This window comes from Geospiza fortis, unplaced genomic scaffold, assembly GCF_000277835.1.
Source record: "Geospiza fortis unplaced genomic scaffold, GeoFor_1.0 scaffold381, whole genome shotgun sequence".
Lineage (NCBI taxonomy): Eukaryota > Metazoa > Chordata > Aves > Passeriformes > Thraupidae > Geospiza > Geospiza fortis.
In genome coordinates, this window is record NW_005054348.1 from 373,417 (window position 1) to 397,549 (window position 24,133).

Here is a 24,133-nt window from a genome sequence, read left to right on the forward strand (position 1 = left end):
ACTAAAGCATTCTTTGCAGCAGAATAACCAGATAATGACAAATTTGCACATGAACATTGGTGTCTTGCTTTGACTTTCTTCTCCTACGGGACAAATTTAAGCAAAGGGAGAGGAAAAGGAGAGTAACAGTAAAAGAAGTTTATTTCAGTTCTTCAAACAGTTAAGAGATTATCAGTAATCACAATCTGTATAATCATGAATTCAGTCCAAAATGCATAGAACACTAGGAGCAAAAATGAAAGTCAAACAGAATCAAAAAACTCTCTAAACAATTATATGGTTCACAGAAATGTGATATAAAAGCAGCTGCATAAAACAGTTTACAAGCAAAGTTCATAGCTTTCTTTAAGCAAGTAGAGGGAGAAGTCAATGTTAGCAGTCTCATAATACTCCCTGAAGTGATGGTAATATGACAGCATTATTTATACTCGGAAATAACAATGACTCTGAATTAGCTGTTATCTTATAAACTGCTCAGGATCACAGACATATATGTATAGAAGAGGATGCACACAGCCCCCCCATGGATAGCCCTACAGTTACATGCACCTTCTTTCTTCCACCTGTGTCACCCACAAAAGCCTGGGAGCACTGAACCATGTCACGCCATGGGCAGTCCCCCTGTCCATCCAAAACACAGAAATTAAGTCAGCCCTTGTGAATCCTGCCTCTCCTGGATCTAGTTCTTCTGGTTTAAAACAATCTGTATTAGGACTTCAACAAATATGGTGAAATTGTGCTTGAATCAGCTCAAGTATGTGCATTTGCCAAACAAAAGAAATTCGGTGAGTATTCCTGCTCCACAGCTGACTCGCATTCAGAACTAAATCCTATACACGATTATTTTATGGCCTTGCTTGGAGTCAACATAAAGCTGACTTGCACTTAAATTACCTTCAAATCTCTTTTGGCAAGAACAACTTTCCATAGTAACAAGAACTATTCTTTAGAGACCAGATTTTCTAACACCAACACCTGAATTCATTTAATCTGAGCTTTTCAGAATCATTGCCGTCACCTGCTGTAGATGCTAATGTGTTGCTTCAGGCTGTTGTTGGAAAGTTTGATGGCTCAATTCTCACAGGATTTATCACTTTGAGGCAGGTCCTTCACTTCCTCTCCCTTAAGTACAATAAAACCCACAAATCCTCTCTTCTCTAAAGCCTTCAGCCACTCTTTCATAGCTATGTAGCTGGGCAGCACATAAAGAAATAGAATTATTTCCCTAACATAAAAAATTATTTCTTCTTTTTTAATGTTGCAAAGACAAAAAAACAACAATCTTTCAGTCAGGAAAAGGTGGACCATGAGACATTTTAAATATACTTGTGGTGTTACTTATTTCTAAGCAGAATAATTTTTTCCAAGCATTCGAAGCAAAGCCACCTGGAGGAGGGGACACAGAAGTTGGTCACCAGAGCCAAGCAACAGAACAGCTTAGAGGAAGAATTAACAGAATGAGAGACTATATGATTGAAATTCTAATAAAAAGGTTATCACACCAGATATAAACTGAAATCTGGTTGATAACCCAAATTGACACAGTTTGTTTTATTAGTATCAATAGTTAAACTAAACCATTGTTTATCTCTCACTCAAAATGTTTCAGCTTTAAAGTAAGGCATTGATTAGTTAGAACTACACAAGAAAGCCTTGTATAATGGAGTCAGGCCATTAACTTCACTTGGCTGAAGGTGAGACTTGGGCTGTAATATTAATTCCCAAAAAGGGCTATATATATTCTCCAATGGGAAATAATTTCTGCACCACTAAAATGCCCACATTGCTCTGCTGAAACAGAGACTATTTAACAGAGCACCAAAACATTCATTTCACTGAGCAAAGGAAATGAAGATGCTACTACATATGAGTAAACATTTTCCAGTAGCAAGTAGAAAATGGTTCAAGAAGTCTGCTTCTCATTACTTTATTATTTAAACAAACTCCTCATTTTAATAAAGCTAACATTCTGTTTATATATAAAAAAATGCATCAGGCAGCATGCAAAATGGGAAGTGTGTAATTTCTGTGAATGTCAAACCATTGAGTTCCTATCATTTTGAGACACCTCTTGTGTACCTAAAATGTACAATTAATTTGAACAAGTGTGGTTGCTGCAGAGATGCAATTACTGCAGCTCCAACAAAATAAAATGAACTATAGGAAGCATTGGGTTCTTCAGGCTTATCTCGGCCTTGCATTTGAAAATAGGAAATAACAATATTGCATGCACAGACAATTACCCAGAGGGTTATATCTCCCCTTCTGTGCTAAGTATCTAAGACAGATGTAAGACAAGAATTGCCTTCTGCTGTTGCCTGCCTCTCCCCATGGATAACTTAGAAACACCAGGTGAATCCTTCCTTTATTATAAAGAACTGAGAAACAAGAGGTACACAGTAATGGCTTCAGATTTCAGATAAAGAGAGCAACTAAAAATAAATGAGCATAATTTTGAATGAAAGGTTATTTTCCAAGTTTCTTCTCTCCTCCTATTTTTCTCCCCACCAAAACAACTTTTTTTTAAAGTGCCTCTGTATAATTTAAACTATTATTTCCTCTTCTTATCTATGTGCACATTTATATATATACATACACAGTACACAAAAAAATACGTACTGAAAATGAAATTAAGATATAACAGCATATGTTAATTCTTAGAATATTGAATATATCATGTCTCATCAAGACATTGGTACCAAGTATTCAAAATCAGTATTCTGAAGCATCTAAATTGTTTCCGTATTAGCATGGAAAATAATGACTTTTAATACTAAATCTATTTATTGCCTCATTTAAGCAAATGATGTAGCAGAAAAATTAAATGTTCCCAAGAGAAATGCTTATACACAGAAATGTATAGTCCAAATTAGTAGCTAAAAACTGCTGTAAAATGCATTCAGCTCACATAAAATACAGTTAGAAGACATGTTTATATAAAGCTCAAGAAAGCTGTATAATCCAAAGGGAAATAAAATGAGAGGAAAGCTAATAAGAGAAAGTATTACATAGTTTTACAAAAAGCAGTGAAGTATACCTAAATGCTTTTGTCAAAAGCAACACCAAAAAAGTACTCCTTAAAGTTATCAGGATTTGAGCTGGTGTACTCCAACTTTAGTTTTCTGGTTAAAAAGGATATCAAAGGGAATTTAACTGAAACCAGTGAGTCTGAAAAGATGATTATCAAAAACCATTAGTAATTCTATCAGAAAGTATAACTGACATACTTGTGAAAATCTGCACTGATATAGTTCTGATCTCGTTTAGATATTTCTATCCAAGCTAAAAATTGCCAATATCTAGATGGTGAAAATTATTTGACAAAAATAAAAGAAAAAAAAACCCTGACCCTTACATAAATTTCTGAATAAATTTGTTCAGATTTAATACAAACTTCATCTCACAGCAATGAATACAAAATTGAACTGTGGATGCCTGTTGTAACAACATGAATTAAACTTATGAATCTTATTCCTCCCCTTCTCAAGCACTTAATTAGTTTTTGAATGCCTAGATTTTGTTTCCCTGAGCTGAGAAATATAAATTGCTTATCAGAAGCTCTATCTTCTTACCAGTTTCCTCTTTTCACCATTTTTGCTATTGCTGATGCCGGCTACAGTAACAATCAGAGGAGATATAGACATCATATGCATTTGATCAGCTGGAAATCAAAGAACTGCAGTGATTCTTACCTGTTTTCCACACTGTGCTTTGCAAAGGCACTTTTCACATAAGTCTTAAGATATTATGCTTAATTTGTGTACACATAACTATTGTCTGCTATTAGGTAAACTATACAACATCATTGATATATTGACAATAATTAAAATAAAATGAAAAATCAATTCTTACCTCATTATAAAGGCAAATTTCAGCAGCCTATATTTTTCAATAACTACATTGCTGACCCGCTGATTGCACAAGAGGCAACAAATTAGGGGGAGTGCTGACATAGCTGATGGCAGTGTCCCAAGCTGGGAAGACATTTGTACTCTTGAGGTTTAAGCCAACAAAAACCTCCTACCCCAGGTGCCAAGGCGGGTTCATGCCACAGAATAACTCTCAGCATCACTACAGACCAGGTGTGGAAGGGATGGGCAGGAGCCCTGGCAAGGGCAGAAGCCCCATCTGCCCTCATCCGGGTGGGCAGTGGTCCTGGACGAGAAGTTTTTAAATATCTCATTATCATATTATTTATTTCAGAATTATGCCTATATAAAAAACTATTTCCAGCTTTTATATTTATATAACACAAAGCTTCAGAAGTTCCTTTCAAGTTCCTTTCCTTTGGAAAGGAACTCTACCTGCTATATATGAAAGAAAAAAGAAAAAAAGGGACTGATTTCTTTAAGTAGCATACTTCTTCCCCCCCCACCCCAGAAGTCCCTAGTGAATCACTTCTGTGACAAACCTGGGAATTATCAAACTCAAGTTTCTCAGAGATATTGGAAGCATTACCCGATTCCAACAGTCAGTGTCCAGCATATAGGAGATGTGAACATTTACTTTAGAAGATAAAAAGTTCCACTTTCTAGACATATTTTTGGGTGATCAATCCTAGGTTACTTTTAGGTCCTCAACTCTTCTTGTTAGAATTTAGCATATCTTCTCAAGCTAGGTATCCAGAATTAGAGCTCTGTAATTCATTACACTGCAAACCTGGTTGTTGTGCAAGTCAGGAGTGCAAGCAGGCAGGAGAGGTGACACAAAATGCCATGTGTCTCCTCCTGCCAGCCCAGCCACCCTGAGAAACAGGAAAGAACATCTGGCAGCAGATTTACCTAGCATTTACCGAGGCTGAAGTAAGCAAAATTCTTTGGTGAATCCCTAGAACTCATCTGTGGCCGCCAAGAAGAACCCAAGAGAAGTGGTGAGGATGCAGCTGCTGGCATCTCCTGGCCTCCAGACTTGGACAAAAGTGATGTTGGCCAGGTCATCTGGGCACACATTTCAGTGCTGTGAGCGTGCCAGTGTGAGACCACAAACCACTGAACTCAGTTACTGATTGTCTAAAAAGATCCACCTCTGCCTTCCAAATGGTATCTGAGTTAGCTGCACCAATTTCATGCAGTTCCACAATGTTTAACTTTGAGGAGAGGAGGCAGTGCTGCTTGGGCATCACAAGCACCTCATCACCGATACAGCTCTGCTTGTTCACACACCATTTAAACACTTCCAGCTTTCCAGGATCCTCACTCCCCTATCAAACTGATAACATGCTGGATAGTTCTGCAAGTTCTGTACCACATTTTGGTTATCCATTGGAAACTTTACCTTCATAGCAAGACTATTAAAAAAAAAATCAAACAAACCAAAAACAAACAAACCCAAACAGATCTTAAGCACTCATTATATTCTTGTATTATTTTTAATGAGAAGAAAACCCACAACAAACTAGATTAATATTCTAATTTAAAAAAAAATAATCAGCTTACTAGTGTTTGCTTATGGGGTTTTTTTTCACCTTAAAAAAACGGGCAAGCTCTTAGTTTTCTGCAGAAAATGGCTGCTGTTGCTTTTTTCAGTAGCACAGTAGAAAAGCTAAAAATTAAATATTCATACATTGAATATATTTTCAAGCAAGCTTGCTCAAGCTTTAGACCCAGCTTTTTCTTTAAGAGCTTGCTGCAGTTAAAAGTGAATAGAATTTAAACACAACAGTAAGATTACCACAGAACCTCTTCTGATTCCAAGCAGTTTTACAAACTTACTATGTTTTTTAAATGCAAAAATCTCACAGAAGTAGTTACTTGGTACAAATAATTAATGAATTCAGAAGAAAATTATGCAGGAATTCAAAACTTCAGAAAGTGAAAATATTTTCTCCATTCAGATAAAGAAATTGCTTGCAGCAGTTCATTTAAAACCAATCCCTGTCACACTCACATTAGAAGGATGTTCTTTAACAACAAATAAAATGACACACTGATTCATTGACTAGCACGTTTATCAGGACATACTGATAAAGAATCATTAATCAAGACTCCCTACTAATAGAAAATCATTAGAACAAAGCACATCAGCAGTAATGCCTCTTCAGTTATCAGGCTTTTCTTTAACCAATACCTAACCTTGAGGCCAGTTTCTCAGTAGCTTTCAAAGCTTCTATGACATAATTTATTCAAGACTCTTGACACAGAACAGTCCTTCAGTATCACAACAACAGCTTGAAAATTAAGTACATAAAGGTGTAGGGAGCAAGGGCAAAGGGGAGTTCTTACTTTGAATGTACCGAAGCAACACGAGTTTAAATTCACCCAAACCAGACGCTTTCAAGACAAATGTTAGCATTATTTCTTTGTTTCTATTACCTCAGTTCAGGATATATATCAGTAGGATAGGGATTACTTTAATAAATAATATATGCTTCATTTTAATTTTTTCAGTGTACCTGCCATGCCATTTACTCTGTCATCCAAACAAAGCCCATGATGTGTTTGGACAGCCAGACTAGCAGGTGGCACAGATGGACCCAGGTTCACTGAATCCACAGTGTGAACTCTGATGGAGCAATGCTCTAAGCAAAATCAATGGCAGTCTAACAAACCCTGATTATTGCCACTATAGGTAGAAAGCAATGGAAATAATAAAAACTGGTTTTAATACTTCTTTTAATGATGCTTTACAATTAAAATGGATCACTTCAGTTGTAACACCATCTGCAAACCCTGAGGAACCTCCAGCACAGAGAAGCTGAAACAAGAATTCAGAAGCAGAAACAGACAAAACACAAGCTTCCATTGTTCACTGATGGTAGAGGAGGCTTCAATAAATTATTTTTGACAGACTGTTTTGGGTTGAGAAACTAAGACACGGGGCTAGACTTTTTCCATGTTTTCTTCTCATTGCCTTTTTTTTTCTTATTCCCTTTTTTTTAAGTTAGGTAATAGAATGGTAATCTTACTTAGCAGCAGCTGCTAATGTTTCTTCAAGTGGCTAGCTATTAAATATAACACCCAGAAAATACAGCTGATAAATACTAGGAATACTTGCTATTTTTTTTTAATTAAGCCTTTCTAGAAATATTCAGTCTTCCAAGTAAATGAAGGCAATTCTATATTAAAAATTCCTTTGTTATACTTATAACTTAACATATGGCCTGAAAGAAAAATTGCTTATAGATGTCCTGACTTTTAATATTTTATACATTCTCTTTTCAGTTACCATAAACATGTCCCAAAAAGCACCTGGCTTCTGTTCTCTCTGGCTTCTTTTTCATCCTGTGCTGATTTTGTCTACTGAATATCTTAAAAAAAAATAATTCAAAATTAAAATACCATATGAATTTTCTCAATATATAGCAGAAAAATAAGATTTACACTTTTTATTGTTGTTTGGCATTTGTTTGTTTTTTGTTGTTTGAGGTTTGATTCATTAGGATATTTTTACATCTCAGTGCTTTCCAGCAACCAAAACCCCCTACTAAAGTTGATATCAGTTGGTCTAAAGCAGAATGAAAATCTGAAGGCACTCAACTACAGGATGATATACAAATTTGTATTTAAAGTACTTCTTCCTTATAAGAGATTCTATTTCCTTTCCACACAAGTTCTCAAATCCTACTGTGCCCTCTAAAAGCCTCACTTAATTGTAATAGGACACCTGCAATAGGTTTCCCTGGTCTATCTAATAGGGCATAGGATTTGGGAACAAACTAGAAATATTTTTATCATTATTATTTTACAGATTTTAAATATATACTACTGCTTGAATATTGTTTTCTCTCTTGTAGGGTTTGAATGTGACGAAAAAAGCTTACTAATCCTCTAGATATCATTCTGCAAGCTACGGTGGTAAGGCTAGAAATTCCTCTAGGTTTCACATCCTGTGTGATGGCATTCAGTTTACTTCCTGATGCCCACCTTAGCTTTCTTCTGGGTAGAAAGAAGCAGTGGAATAACTTGCTGGCCATTGGAGAGCCTGTGTGAGCCTTGAGTGGATAGAGAAGTGAGAGGAGGATGAGGATGCCCTTACACAACGTACATTCTCTTTGCTTGAAGATTTTGACTGCAAAGAGGAGCAGTTCTAACAAGAATGCCAAAGCAGTGGTTTTTAAGTTGTCAGGACAATGTATAATGAATGGCATTTGGCATTTCTTAAACAATTGAAGATGTCATCAAACCTTCTTTTTCTTTTTTTTTTTTTTATTTGAAGTCCAGCCTCAAGGGAAACACTGTGGATTAGAGTGGATTTTGTTTTCCTGCTGGTGGACACAGAGAATAAATGCAATAAAATGGCAGTAAAATGTAGTGGAGCAGACATCTGCAAAAGGAGGCATAATCCTACAGAATTTACACATTTGGGATAGAGAGTTTTCTCTGTTTAAAGAAGCTAGTACTTCTGTGAGACTTGTCACAAAGCCCTGATTTCATGATGAATCAGTGCATGCTCAGGATGTATAAACAGGCTCAGAAAAGTATGGCACATTGTTGATAAGGAAAAAAGAAAAAAGTTCAAGTCTTTGAAGCAAGTCTGCTAATTTGGAAAATACAAAACTCGGTTAGAGAGCAAGCAGAAGTCAATCAATACCCAGGTCAATGCTTTGCAGAACCAACAGGTGCTGGATAACCCACCAAACAATATCAGGTTCATCCCCTCAAAAGCTGCAGGTGGAAACAAGCAAGCTGATGCTCTTTTTGCTATTTATCTGGCTCCGTGGTTTCAGAGTTGTATGGTTACTACATGGGAGGTGCAAAATTTGAAATACAAAGCCACCTGAAACTGGTCACAGAGAAGCAGGCAGAAAATGCCCTCCACAGGATGAGAACATGTCCATTTCTCTGTGTAAACACCCATTTTCACCAAAAATAATAGTAACCAGTTTTGCCGGTGAACATCTCTATCCACTAATATGGGATATTTAAACACGTCCTTCTATTACCAAGTGCACTCCTAGAAACTGCATTGCTTCTATCTTAGTTCATTACACCAATTAAACATGTACTAAGAACAGCCTTGACTAAATGCCTAATGGCATTAGGCAAATTAACATTTGCCTCTTCTACTCTCTTTAATTTTTTCACTGCTTCTGCATCCTTTAAAGAACTCTGGAATCTGGAGCAGAAAAGGAAAGATACCTTATTATATCATATTTTTCTAGCCCAAACACTAGACACAAATTTAAGGTAACAAACATTTACAGGCAAATTTTAACAGCGGCTAAGCAACTATTCCAGACAATTCAGTATTGTTCATAACCAATCTCTGGCATAAGAATCATATCTAAACCCTCAAAAAGGAGAAGAGTGAGAGAGTGAAGATTTAAACCTCAATTGCTCAATCTGATTTTTGGAGAGAAGACTGGGCTGCAGTTTCTGGTGGTTTAAGGAGTAGTCAGTGGAACATTCTGATACCCAAATTTAATTTGTCAATGTGTTTAGCCAAATGAACAATGAGTGCTTTGGACCTCATTATTGTATGTCTAGACACAGAGCAATAATTCAGTTATAGTATGAGGAGCCTTGCTTTCAATATTATTGATTATACAATACTTAACAGTGCTCAGAGATACTATAATCAGATTAATTGTAGAAAAACAGAGAAGCAGCACAAAAACCACAACTAACAAATTATTTCCAAATATTTTCTGCAATTTTTTCCTTTACCTGTGTTTTATAATATATTTGTAACACAGTTACAGTTATCTTATTCCTAAATACATTGTGGTACATGTCTGACCAAAAAGAACATTTGGTTGGAATCTAATTTGAACTAAACATACTAAATGAAGGTGAAGATGCTTTCAAATTGAAGGGAAAGACAACATTTCAAGCTGAGTATCTGAATTTTTGCAGAGCTCTAAATTCATCCAAAAAGAGAAAAGTTCTATACAGTTATTTCTGAACTTAGGTTTCAGTTCCTTCTCTGAAGCATTTAATATATATGTACAGAAGCAAAACTCACCATGGGCACGGAAGAGGAGAAGTATATACCATGTTTCAGACGGCTGTATATCATCCAACTGGCAGTCCATTATACCATCGGCTGATGAAAGATTTTGCCATAACCATAAAGATCTTAAAAAAAAAAAATAGAGAAGTCAAAAGATGATCACACAGAGAAGAAGTTAAAACTGAATGTTCCTCTTTTAAAATATAGTTTCACTGCTGATTAAAACATACTTTTAAAACAACAATAACAAAAGAGCCTGTTCTACATCATTACCATCCAGCAAGAGATGGATACACATTCTCTTACAACCACTGCAATGATATTTGCTCAGATACTTCATTTGCAATTGTTTACAGATTTTTTGACTTCCAGCTGACTTCAGGATTCATTTATTTTTTTCAATGCCGTTTAACAATGACAGTTGTATGCATTGGCATTTTCTCAAAAGGGTATTTTTCAAGTGCTATTTTCCTTCTTGTTTCATTTTTGCAGGACTCTACCACACATTTTCTATCAAAACACAAAATCCACATGCCAAAATTATCTTCAAAGGTGGATGATGGGGAAGACAACTGCACAAGAGCAGGCAGTGGACAAAGCCAACATTTCTAAAACAAGATACACTTCTCAACTTGGGTAAACAGCACATGCAGAACAAGGGACACCCACCACTCCATCAACAGCAACTATGAAAGCCTTGTGTCTCTTTTGCTAAAGACAAAGGCCAGAGTGCTACAAAGCTTGCCTGAGAATCTGATACCAGAGTTGCATTTTTAAACATTGGTGATGTGCAGAATGATATGAGAGATGGGTTCTAGGCCAAGTGACTTTATAGCACAGAACTAAAAGCCAATAAAGCTTAATGGAAAAAATTCATATCAGCAATTTTCAGGAATCTTGTTTTGTCTTAATTAATCCTTAGTAGGCCTCCTTGAAATAATTGTCAAACAGAGCCATTTTGTCATGATTCCTCAAAGTTCCCAGAAAGTGCTACAATTTAAACTGAAACACTGGCTCAAACCAAAAACCCTGACAAATTTGTGGTTCTTGAGTTTTGTGGTTTGTGTTTGTTTGTTGGGAGGCAAGGGTTTGTGTGTTGGTTATTTGTTATTGTTGTTGTCTTGTTGGTGGTTTTTTTGGATTTTGTTTCCTCAAAGCAAAAAGGAATGGGAGGCTTCCATCACTCTAGATGTATCCTATTTCAATAGATTGAATTTAATCAGATTTAAATATTTCCTCTCAAAAGAGGCTTTCAATTTTAAATACATTTAATGTCAAACCTTAGGTTAAAAGAAAGTTCAGATTAAAGTGAAAATGTGACCCCAGCACAGTGGTTCCTCTCTCATGAAACTCTTTTAAAGTCAGATGTTCCAAAATACACTTTTCATCAGATAAAGAAGGAGATTTCATGAGATTTCAGGGATTTCTCTGAAGTGAGGTTTTACGTTTTCCATAGAACTGCAAAGAACTTAAAAGCTAAGAAATTGATTCTCTTTTCACCTTTTATGAGAATAACTTAGGTAAAATGAATATAATTTTCTGACATTTTTCCACGGACTATTTTTGTCTGCATCAATCACACTTTTCTTTTGTCTCCCTCTTCTGCAATTTTATGTCTAAATTCTGTTGATAATTTAAGGACAGTAACATGACCCTTCCAAACATTTAACCCTCCTACTCCGCTCTTCTCCTCCAAAAACCCACTAAAAATGCTGAATGATGGGTTCAGTTGAGTGTACAAGCATAGAAAACATCATCACCCAAACAGAATAACCAACTCTTATTCAGATTTTTTTATACAAGGGAATTAAATTTCTAATTTTCCTAACCATGAGAATATTTTATCATGGTGGAGACCAGCATAAAAGTCAAAACAAATATGCTTGGGAAAAGGCATTTTACTCACATACAATAGTTTATGTTGTATGTGTTCTAAATATTTTTCTGTACTCATTTTCTAATTCTCTTTCACAGGTCAAAATGATGTATTTTCAAGTATAGTAAGGCTTTTTTCAAACAACCAGCAGGTCCTACAACAGGCTACCTATTGCTGCTATATCTCACACCTCTGCTAGCATTTCAGCACAAATGAACAGGAGTGAGGAATTGGTCCAATACAAGGAAAATATGTGAAAAACTTGTCTTTTTTTTTAAGGCAGATCTGTTTTCTCCCCTTAGAATACTACAGGATGCAAAATACTACTGTAATGGATGAAGTACACAGGGGTAGGCTCAGAGAGAAGATAAAGTGCCTTGCCTGCTACTGTTACTACTGAAACGCACATCAAAATGCACCCTGGTTTTGAAAAAGTATTGTATTGGTAAAGACAGTATTTAAATGAATATATTAGTATTTTAAAGCAGTATTTAATATTTACAGTTTTGCTATGTCAATGCATTATGCACTACAAGCTTTTAAAATTTTAGGCTTTGTAAAGACAAAATGAAATTCATATCAAATGTGAAAAATATGTAAGAGAATCAATACAGTTATTTGGAGTCTTTTATAGGACATTATCTTCTCAAAGCCTGCAAGAACCATATCATAGGCTCTTTCCATAACTTATTAAGATAAAGTGATCTATTTGTTATTTCATTCATCATTTTCAGCTGTGCACCTATGACAAGACACCAGCCTAGCCCTGCCAAGACAGTAAGGTGGGCAATCAGATAATTAGCTTTTCCTTGAACAGACTTAGAATTCTCTGAAGGACTTCCTTCCAGCTGATGAAAGAACTGAAAAACAAAACCAAACTAAATAACCTCAAACAATAACATTTAAACTAGGCAAAAACCTGTGAAGTTCAGCATTTAAGAAAACTGTGAGGAGACAATTTCCCACTCTCCTAGTTATTTTCTTTAAAAAGTATAGAGTTAATGTGAGAAATCAGAGTCTTTTTTACATTAGCATATCTTTCCTTTATTATAAAGCAGTATATTTCACAAAATTTTTGGGAACTTTGCAGATTCTTCTTCGCAGTGTGAGAAGCTGTAGAATGTTGAAAAAGCCATCAACGTGCACAATGAACAGGGCCTGGTAAGGTAACTGCTGCAGTTGCATTATAATTTCTGAAGGACTACACTTTTGTTTAAGTAATTACCCTGTCTTAGCTTGAAGGTAGATGCTGTTTAAAGTGAACGCTCTCAAATGTCAGTGGACTAGCTACAGGGAGATGATCAAGCACTGTGACTCAAATACAAGGGAATCGACTTACTGCTGTGAAGTGCAAAGTTATTAAAACATTTTAACGAAAGGCCCTGACCATCATTCAGTCATATGATTGAGGGGTTTGTCTTGTAGGACTAGATTCCTGAGCTGCACTTAAGGATGCTTTAGTGACCAACGTAAAAAGCTGGAAATGGTGTTTACACATTCTGATGACAGCCTTAATCTGTCAAGAAGATTTCTGCAGAGCCAAAACAATACAAGTTTTGGCTGTCCTGTGGTAGTCTGACTGCCCATAAAATAAAAAGCCATAAAAAGACTTCGATGTTTTCAACTACTTTAAGAACATGAAGGAAAAAAATAAACTTTGCAAGGACTGACATAGTTGTATTTTTTGAGTATGCATAAAACCAAATAAGGTATTATTCCCTACAAAGAGGCTTTTTAAGGAAGCTACTAAATATCAACAAAAGTGACAAAACACCCAAAATACAAACAACTAAAAATCTGCTCACTGTAGCCTGAGTCTTAATTTGTTCCCAGCACTCAAGTGTCACAGGTGGACAGTAAGAATTTATTTGTGACTTCTCTGCTAGGCACAAAACAGTTAGTTGAATTACAGTCTCAGAATTGCATAAAAAGCAGTAGTCTCTGTGCACCAGCATTATATCCAGCACAGCTACAGGGACTGACTCTAGTGCCCACCTCAGCACCGAGCGCTGCCTGCTTCGAGAGCAGAGCCTCTGCAGTCTGTAAAATACAAAAAGAATGAATCTGAGAATGAAGTAAAAATTCTCTCCTAGACTGACGTCTCAGAAATGTGGAAAGAGTTTCAGGCTGTGCACGCCTCTCTGTCATTGCCACAAAAGCCTTCCTAAAAACCAGCAATTTCCTGAGTGTCTTATGCAGCTACACAAGCACCCAGATGGAACGCAAACTAGCAATTGATTTCATTAATTAGAAAAGTTGCTTTGAAGGAATTGAACATTACTGACAGAAGCAGTTTGCAGGCATTGTTCTCTAATGAAATCTAAACTGTCATTTCAACAAAGGCAAAGGGTTTTTTTCCTAACAAGCAACATGCACTGAAAACTAATTAGAAGCCATAGGTACATAGCTGTATTTCATACCCAGTGAATGGCTAATCTCAAATAGCCAATTGCAAATGGCTCAGCTTGTACAGATAAATGAACAAGTCACTCAAGCACCCTTTATTGTCACCTTACACAAGGCTGTCCCAGTGCTGCTCATCTGAAGGGGCAGAGCAGAATGTGGCCACTCCCACAGCCTGCCTCTGTTGCTTTGCAGGCACTCCACCTGACCACTATGCATGTTGGAGCCATGCTTGGATTGCTTGGATGCTGGATACATGAATTTCCATTCCTTAAAAGTGTAACACTAAGGAGAACATTTTTTTTGTACCAGCACCTCTAATTGTAAGCATAATTCTTGACTCCTGTTCTTTTTTTCTTTCAATCAGTCAAACCAGTGGTTCCTACCCGCTATAACACAACAAAAAGAAAACACAAAAACCCAACAGTGCTGCCAGCTACATACTGTGCAAAGCAGGATGGATACACCATGTAAATGCACACAGGTGCTAAAGAGCTTTCATGACAAAAACAAGTAAGCTACATGTGGTTTTCAGTCATAGGCTATATTCAAACTGCTATTTATATAGTTTTCCTTATTTAAATGAAAACTTCTCATCAGGTTTAGTTCTACTAAAATTTGCATCATCAACATGCTAAATGGCAGTTGATTATTCTAACACACTGAAAAATAGCCAAATAATAATTATTTACAAAAAACCTGGATGCATTTGTCCCCTTAAAATAATCAAAACTGGATTGTATTCAAATGACCAAGAATTTCAGCCCCTAAGAACTAATACAACTTGTTTTAATCAAATGTTGTTTTATGTTATGAATATGCCACATTTTAAACTGTGGAATAGCATATTATTGCTTGAAACTCTCAAGTTTGTTTTAAGAGTGAGACCTCATAACGCCAACATCTAATGAGTCCTGATAAATGATAATGATAATGAATCCTTTGGTCTTTAAACAAACTGTACTAGCCCATGACCTATTTTCAAAGTTTAACCAATTCAGCTTGCACTTAAAAGAAAAAAAAAATCCACTGCTCAGAGGGAAAAGAATATGATCTTCCATTACAATACTATTTTCCAAAAAGAAAAAGTGTAGGAAAAAAACTGAACAAAGCTGCATTTGAAGCACAGTTAATTAAAAACACATATGGCAGAATGCATTTAAAAAAAATAAATCTGGTTATTAGCACCAGTATCCTCATAAAGGGCAGCCTGCTCCAAGGGCAGAGGTTCTAAGCCGAACGCAAGAACACTCAGACGGCATCAGAGGATGAAGTAAAAATTTAGTTCTGGATTCACTTCTCTGTGTACACAGTTTTAGATTGTACCTGTGTCTTACTGTCATTGCCACAAAAACCTTTCTAAAAATTGGCAATTTCCTGAGTGTCCTATGCAGCTATACAAGTATCCAGAAGGAATAGAAATTAGCAATTTTCACAAAGAATTGGCTGATATTAGCTTTCCAAACAACAGATTTTCACTCAAAGGAACAGAGGACTATTTACCTGATTTCTGAAAAGTGAATTCCGCTTGTAGCAGAGTAAGTGAAACTATGAAACATAATTTACATTTCTCTTGCATCTTTCTTTGCTTTTTTCTCATAGAGATCCCCCACCCTACTATATTCTCATTCAATGTTTGTAATGAATTGAAGGCTATTTGCCTCAACTCTTTAACACTGTGAGATACATAAAATTATTTATTATTATATTGTAATTTATTAAAAATTTCTAGTAACAAATTGGCAAAGCAAGTATTTGTATCCTCATATTATATTAACTTAATAATATTTTCAGGAACTAGAAAAATTCCCATGCAGCCTGTTGTGCTATGTAACACTTAAATGATCAGTTTTTCTGCACAATGATTTCTGTACAAAAAATAGCTCCTTTTGCCTGTGTGAGATATGAATAAAGTAGAAAAACAAAGTATATAGTCAGAAGTGAGGGCTTGAACATATATTCTAGCATTTAGCAATAATAGTTCAATACAATGTAAAAAGAGAAAAAAAATTACTTCTTAATCAGAAATAATTGTTATCCAGGACTAATTGTTGATGAAGTTTGAAAGCAGAATCATCTTACTCCCACAAGGTAGCAATGAGGTTGTGCTTAGCATGTGCCCCCAAAGCCAATCCTTTAGGGAACTGGTGGTAGTTAACAATAAACCTCTCCACACACCAACCACATAATCACTTGTTAAAAAAAACAAGCAAAACACAAACAAACAAACAAACAAAACCCCAACCTTTAAATACTCCCCATTATATATTAATTACATTGTAATAAAACTTCTCTAGGAGAAATCAGTTTGCAACAGCTTCCTGGCAGCTCCTCCTTAATGCACACTAACACCAGCATTTGGACTCAGAAGTGAGGGGATGAGATTGATTTTAACCTCTTCAGAAGTCATTCATCTGCCTCTACAGTAGTATGAAGAAAACTCAAACTGGTGCAGCAAATACCCACCATATACACATTTTGAGATTACAAAATCTGGAAACAATCCTGGTTTCTTAGAAGCAAATGGAAAATTTAAGATGTGGGGTAAAAGCAAGTAGTTAAAAACTCCCAAGGATCTTATAGATAGAGTTTCAGACTAGAAACATAGGATGCAGCAGGCAGCACTGGAGAGAAAAAAAAAATTAAAACTTTTGGGAGGCAGTTAAAAATTGTTGGTACAGCATTTCACCTACTTTGTTCATGGATGACGTACTGAACATTTGAAATGTTGATTTACCCTGAAGCTTGCCTCTGATGTTCTAATTCACAGGCCACCCATTCAGAGTGCAAGTTTTGGGGAGAGAGGAGGTAAGAACCACAAACCATGGAATACAGGAACCAAGAAAATTACTCTTGGTCTCTTGTGGAATGGAGGCAGCTGCCCACCTGGCAGAACGTTTTCCTTACAGGGACATAATGAAATACCTGAGACCGGGTCATCAAATTTTCTCATTTCTAGAACAACTGTATTGGAAGTAGCATCCTAAAAGTAGGAGTAAAATCACAAAAGATGGAAAGAAAGTGAGTTATAAAGTTTCATTACTTGTTTTTTTTTAAATACTATATTTCAAAATCACTAAGATCCAAGTAATTTTTTACAATTAATAAGACAAAATATTCAAAAGGATTTGAGGTAGCAGAGAATATTCATCAGTTCACAATACTCTTTAAATTGCTGAGCAAATTAATTCAGAAGATGTCTTCTATTACTAAGGCATAAGTACATATGGTAGAAATTCCAGATGACCAAGTTATAGTACTGACTTCTATATGGGTGATAAAACACAATGTTTAAAAACCTATTTTTATTACTGTTTTAGCATAATTCTTATTTTAAATTAACCCCAAGCACAGAGAGAGACAGACAGAGAGAAAGAGAGAATAAGCAACCTTTTCCCTCAAAATTCTAGTGCTTTCATAAACAAGATGTTGTTAGCCAAATCTTAATATTCTGTTTCTGCATTACTATTGCTCTGTTACATTGTCTAGGAAGGTCCTCTTTCAGGAAATAAGAAGGGACAGAGAATAGTTTTTCTGCTAATATGATCTAAACAAATAAGATAAAGAATTCAGATACTACAAGGACGTACTGTTCCCTGCTATGTGGTAGCTTTATTAGTAATAATTATGAGGCTAAGTCACACACAAAAATCATTCAAGAGAGATTAAAGGCTTATGCTAAACTTATAAAAGCTATGACCTAAAGGCTAATCTTCAGATATTAAAAAAAATTTCCAAAAGCCAAAGAAGAACATGCTATATATGGAAAGATAATAATTTCATAAACTTTAGGCAGATGTCTGAAATAGGCAACTGCTGAAGAGAGAGAGCATGAAACTGAAACACTTGCTATCACTTAAAAGCTAACTCATCAGAGAGGAGAATTATTTCAAGGCTGGAAAAGGCTTAAAAGACAGGCTATTGGATTTTCCTACATTCTATTTTAAAATCCATGAAAAAAAAAACAACAAGACAATCAAAAACAAACAAACAAAAAACCCCCAGAATAATTCAATAGAACATCATCAAAGAAAAATGCTTCCATTAAAGGACAATGTTCTTCTTTGGTCACAGTTTATCCCTTATTATCCATAATCATTCATACTACCCACAGAACCATACAAGCTTGTAACTGCTTTATGCAGAATAACAGGATAATTGTGTACTTAACAAACCCTACAAGAGAGCAAAACTGTGATCCTGCGAGAGCACAAAACACTTTTGCAAATGGTATCAAAAGGGTAAGGGGGGAAATGAAAAGCAGCTATGACTGATAGAATACTACAAACTGTATAATTAATTCCAATTAATAATTACAATCTGTTTATTGTCTCTCTTTCTTTTAGTTTTTTTTTAATCAGATTACATGTAAAAAGAGATTTGAATTTCATTCAGACACATTCCAGAGCATGTGGTATTCTGGAACTATAACTTTAAGAAAACTTCAAAATTCTATTTTTTTGTTGTTTTTTTTTTTTTTCTTAAGAGATATCCTTTATGCATGGAAGATAATTAACCAGATTGTTTTATCAATTCAAATAATTTTTTAAAATAATAAAGCATTCTGAAAAACTAGCCTAAGTTTTGAACACATTCCAAAAAATTGCTGTGTTTGTTTCCAAAGGAAAAGTTATAGAAGTGTATGGGGGGGATTTTTTTTTTAATTTAGATTAGCATTTGGTCAGTTTTGTCTTTAACAAAGAGTCAAGTTCTTGTTAAAAAATCTGAATAACTAAAATTGTTTTAAGTGTTTCATTTGCATCAGTATTTCCCTACTGCTGTTATATTTAATAAAAAGATGATGCTATTTCTAGACCTTCTTCACAGAAAGCCTGTTAAACTTAGTGTCATTTTTAAATAAAATCAATAAAAATCAATACTATCTACACCTATATCTGCAACAATACATGACAATTCTGACAGGGTGAGATCTAAAACACAATGTCTTTTCTCTCCAAGTAGAATTAACCAACAATTCCTCAGACACTCTGGTGACAGAGAACTGTGTTTATATTTTAGATAGTGACCATGATAAGCCAGACATTAATGACCTTCTCTTTCCAGGCAAAACAAACCATTTTTGCAACGGAGTTTGTTTCTCTCAATTATATTAATTGTAAATGTATGATTTTAATCTCATCTTGAGGAATTTGTGCTGAAGTTCACTTTGTACATCCAGCCAAACTAAAGATTTTCATGCCCTGTGAACTGAAAACATTTGATTCTCACAAATATGCTAACATTTTTCTTTATAAATCAGAGTGTAAGCTACCAAAGTGAGACAGCTGAAGACTTCCTAATACATCCATAAATTGTCAATATAATAGTTGTTTCTTCCCAAGTAAAACTTACGCTTGAGTGTCTACCTTGTTTTTATTTGCTTTCATGTTGTTTTTATTTGTTTTCATTTGCTTATTTTTCTTTGTTTAGCTCTTTGTCATGCTTGAAACAGCTCTACTGGCTTTTTAAACACATTTATTTCAGAAGCTTGTAGGGACATAAGAGAATTGTACTGCCTCTGAAAGGAGTCCAATGAGCTCAGACTGTCACTTCCAACAGTGGCCAAAAGCAAATGCCCAGGCAGTAATACAAATTATCCACAAGAATAACCCATCTACTCCCCAGCTTCCAGAAACTTGACAGAATCACTGAGCCACATACGGTGCTGTGTATGGTATTCGGTGTATGGTATTATCTAGTCCAACTAAAATCCCTCTGCAATTCTTTCAGCTTCCCTCACTATGCCAAATAAGTTTACTCCATCAGCACACCTTGCCATTCAGCTGGTCTCCAGTTAAATATATCTTCACCTGAATGAGTATTTTTAATGACAAGTTAATTGATATTTGTAATATCAGATACAATAAAGTCATGATAATACAAGATGAAGAAACGTCCTCATTACAAAGGAATTTGTTATTTGTTTTCTGAGTTCTCAGAAAAACCACATCCAAAATGAAATGCATATATGTGTCTAGTATCTAACTTGTGAGGTTTCTACAAGTTTCAGTATGAATAGGTAGTGGAAACAGACAGCAGTAATGAAATAAGGCTATTAAAAATGGGCAAGAAACACTAAGTATTAATCTGCTTTGCCTTGCATCCATTCCATCTGCTGGCACCAGGAGTATCTGCAGATCTGTCCTTTCCAAATCAGGTCCACCCAGAGAGAGCATGATAGGAAAATGTAGATGACATAAGACAGAAAAAAAAATTAACAACTAATAAAGCTTAGTTATTTTCTTTGCTTATAGAACAAACTTTTGCAAATTCCAGATCTAACTGAATATCCCTATATTGGGGGGAAAAAATAGATGCTCTTTTAGCAGCAAAGAGTAAGAGCCATATACTGGTAATGGTTCAATTTCCTATGCATATGAGAAAGGAAAAGAGAAAGCAATAGACCTTAAAAAACACATATTTTTTTCTTCTATAAGAAAACATGTCACAAAAGGAAAACTCCATTGCTGTGAAAAATGGTCAGTTATTATTTTTCTATAGACAGAGACTGTATTGACTGGATGGTAGATACTTAGAGAGGCAAAGATGCAGGTCTACACTGAGGTCTGCCCAAAACTAAGTGTGCCTGGAGTTGGAAGGATGACTTGGAAAATGCTCTTCATCTTATCCATCACAGGAATCTTGTCAGGCCCCATCACCAAGTTAAACAAAGCATGCAGTGGCATGCCTGGTGAGGAGCTTGTCTATACAAAAGACTTTCCAAGCCCAATGAACTTTTGCACCAGCCTAGTGAAATCTGGAGGAGATCTTTATTTCCAGGAAAAGACAGAAAGGCTACAAGGAAATGTCCTGCAGGAGCAGAGGAACACAGGGGAATGAGTAAGGTTCACTGGGGGTGTCAGATGGCAAAAGCCTGTATTCACCCCTGGTCTCTTTCACCTTTATTCAACCTTTATATTCCAAGGTTCTCAGAGCAAGATAACTTCTTAAAAATCAGAAAATTATGACAACACAAAGAAGAGCACCTTAAACTTGACTCTATGGGACATTTGTCGTTTTCTTGCACTGTTGGGAAGTCTTCAAATGACCTTTTCAAAATCTTGGGTACAACCTACATGGTGGCCAATTGTGCCAGAAATTAAGTAATATGCCACTGGCAGGGTTCAGGAAAACAAAGTTAATGAGGCAGTTGTGTTACTGGGACTGCTTCTTGGACCTCCCCAAATGCTACTGAATACACAGCTCACTACAGCTGCTCCCTGTGTGTGCCCATAAATATGCAGGAAGTGTTAGAGAAATACAAAGAGGTAAATACCAAATCCCCAACCGGGATTCTGTTACATAACTCTGAAATTCATGGAAACCTCCCTAAGCTAAAGGATCTTAAAGACCTCTTAAAGCAAGCTGAGGAATATATCTTGAGATACAGAGCAAGAATAGATTTAAGGGGCCAGGAAGCATTCTTGTGGTAAGAGGGGAGGAAACCTAACCAAGTGAAAAGCCATGAGCAATAATCATATTTTAGGGGCTCATTACAACAGCTCTATAAATTAAGGAAAGTAAAAATCAGTGCACATTCCAGGGAAGCAGCTGCTGCTGAGCAGGTACCTGCACACCAACTGAATGTCCAAATTCTATATTCAATACAGGGACAAAATTTGTCACCTTGCCCCCCTGCTGGCAACTGTTGAGAGCAAAAAGCACAGCAGAAGAAAGGCAGAAACAACTTAACACTCTCTCAGTATTAACATCTTGGTACTTGTATTGTATTTACAGGGGAATGCTGCCATGACATTGACCTCCAACAAAGCCTAGAGTGTGTGAATTTGTGAGGTTCAGCACAATCCCCTCAAAAAATCTGGTGGTGAGTCACTGTCACAAACAGCTTCCTGCTTGTTTTGTAAATGAGGAAGAGGCAGGAAAAGGATGAATGAAGACATGAATAAATGGTTTGTGTATTTCTTTTCTCTGAAATGCTGGCTTTGAAGAGGACACAGGTGAAGAGAAAGCAGCCGCAGAAGTTGCTCAAGGCTATTACACATAAAAAATGGTAAAGGCCCAGAGAAGATGTAAGAAATGGCTCCAGACAAAAAGATTAATGTCGTCTTAAGAAAATCTGATTCTCAGACATACTATCAGCATAAACATTGCTTAACAGTTTTGGAACTGAATGAACAATGTCATATCTTCTCCATTGTAGAGCTTTTAAAATCTTTCTTGCCTAAAAGACAATCAGAAAATAGTCTGGGCTGGAAGGGACCTTTAGAGGTCATCTAGTCCAATCCCCCTACAATTAGAACCTTCAACAAGCCCAGGTTGCTCAGAGTCCTGTCCAACCTGACCTTGAATGTTTCCGGGAATGGGGCATCCACCACCTCTCTGGACAGCCTGTTCCAGTCTTTCAACACATTTATCATAAATAAAAAGAAAAAAAATTACTTATATCTAATCTAAATTGATCCTCTTTCACTTTAAAACCATTACTCCTAATCCTATTACTACAGGCCCTGCTAAAATGTCCCTCTCCAGTTTTCTTTTAGGCCCCCTTTGAGTACTGAAAGGTCACAATAAGGTCTTCCCAAAGCCTCCTCGTCTCCACACTGAACAGCCCCTCCTCTCAGTTCTTCCACATAGGAGAGGTACTTCAGACCCATCTTCACCCTCATGGCCCTTTTCTGAATCCACTCTAAGTATGTAGGTCTAGGATGTCTTTCTTCAATTACTAAAACTATTCTGAGTTTCCAGATAAAGATATTTAAATAACCCTGCATATCATAAAGAGTTTTATTAAGTTATGACTGGCCAAAACTCCAGTTGTACATACCCATATATCAACAAATTAAAAAAATATAATCTGTGTTTCCTAAAGGCAAAGAATCAGAGGATCTGTAAAATGCTTTAAATTTTCATTTTAAGGCATTGAAAGGACCTACTACATACAAAGCCACCTTCAATGTCATGTGAGAAAATAAGTATTTTAAAGGACTATTTTTTCGCTATGAAGAAGTAAAAGGCAAAATTTCCCTTACAGCTTGTGCCAGGTAGAGAGCTGTAATTGTACATTTTTCTATGAAATCTGCTAACATCTCACCGGTAACTTACTAATTTTTCAGTTCATTGCTTGGCTAGAGATACCTAAATTAAATTTGGACACGTCACGTCCTTGGAGTCACCCATTTATACTGGGAGAGTGTCAGGAAGAGATCTGCTTTCAAAGACAGCAGTGTCAGCAGATGCTGCTGTAATTAGGGTACCAGACTGACTTTCATCAGAAAGATGATCCATTCTTTGCTTCAAAATACCATTTCTGCAAGGCCTTGAGAAAGTTTCTTAACCACTTACACATGCCACCTTCAAAAATGAGTCAGGTTATAGAAATGACATCAAGAACCCAGGTTAATTAGGATATACCTGGATTCAAATTAATCAAATCTCCTAAAAGAGATTCCCATTTCTTAAGTGTGTATATTTGTTTCTGAAAAAGGTGAAAATTTAAATACATATTTTTAATTGCTTCCTGCTTTAAGCGTGCTAAGCAACTGTGAAACACTTAAAATTATTTGGCATCTAGTCAAAAAATATGAAAAATGAAAATGAATTTCCATAATTTTCCTTTTTCTATTGTCAAAATGCAACTTTTCTCTGGTTTGTCATCTTCCGGGAATGGCCAGTTTTACTAATCAGAGAAAGCTCATTTGGCTATTTACAATCCTCTTGTGCTCCATAAAAGGCAATTAAAACAAAACTTCATGTTAAGATGTCTTTATCTCATCAGATGCATGGATGATTCAATTCTGCTTAATTACTTTGATGTCCAGCTGGAATAAATTTGGTTTAGGATAACAGAAAAAAAAATGAAGGAAACAACCCAAAAAGCCAAATGAAGGCAGTCAAGGTACTCAGTACCTTTATCTCAGAAATACATATGTCTGTTAGAGCTACAGGAAGCCTTTACATATCAAATCACCATTAACTTTGCATGTTTTTGTCAGAAATTGACAG

General features: G+C 35.9%; 1 protein-coding gene across 1 annotated transcript in view; it reads right to left on the reverse strand.

The window, feature by feature from the left end:
* CHRM3 (cholinergic receptor muscarinic 3) overlaps positions 1 to 10,018 on the reverse strand; it is a 180,966-nt gene extending 170,948 nt beyond the window's left edge. The window contains exon 1 of the mRNA XM_005423189.2: positions 9,904 to 10,018. The gene's annotated coding sequence lies outside the window, so the exon portion shown is untranslated. The remainder of the gene's footprint in view (positions 1 to 9,903) is intronic.
* Between the last annotated feature and the right edge of the window lie 14,115 nt (positions 10,019 to 24,133).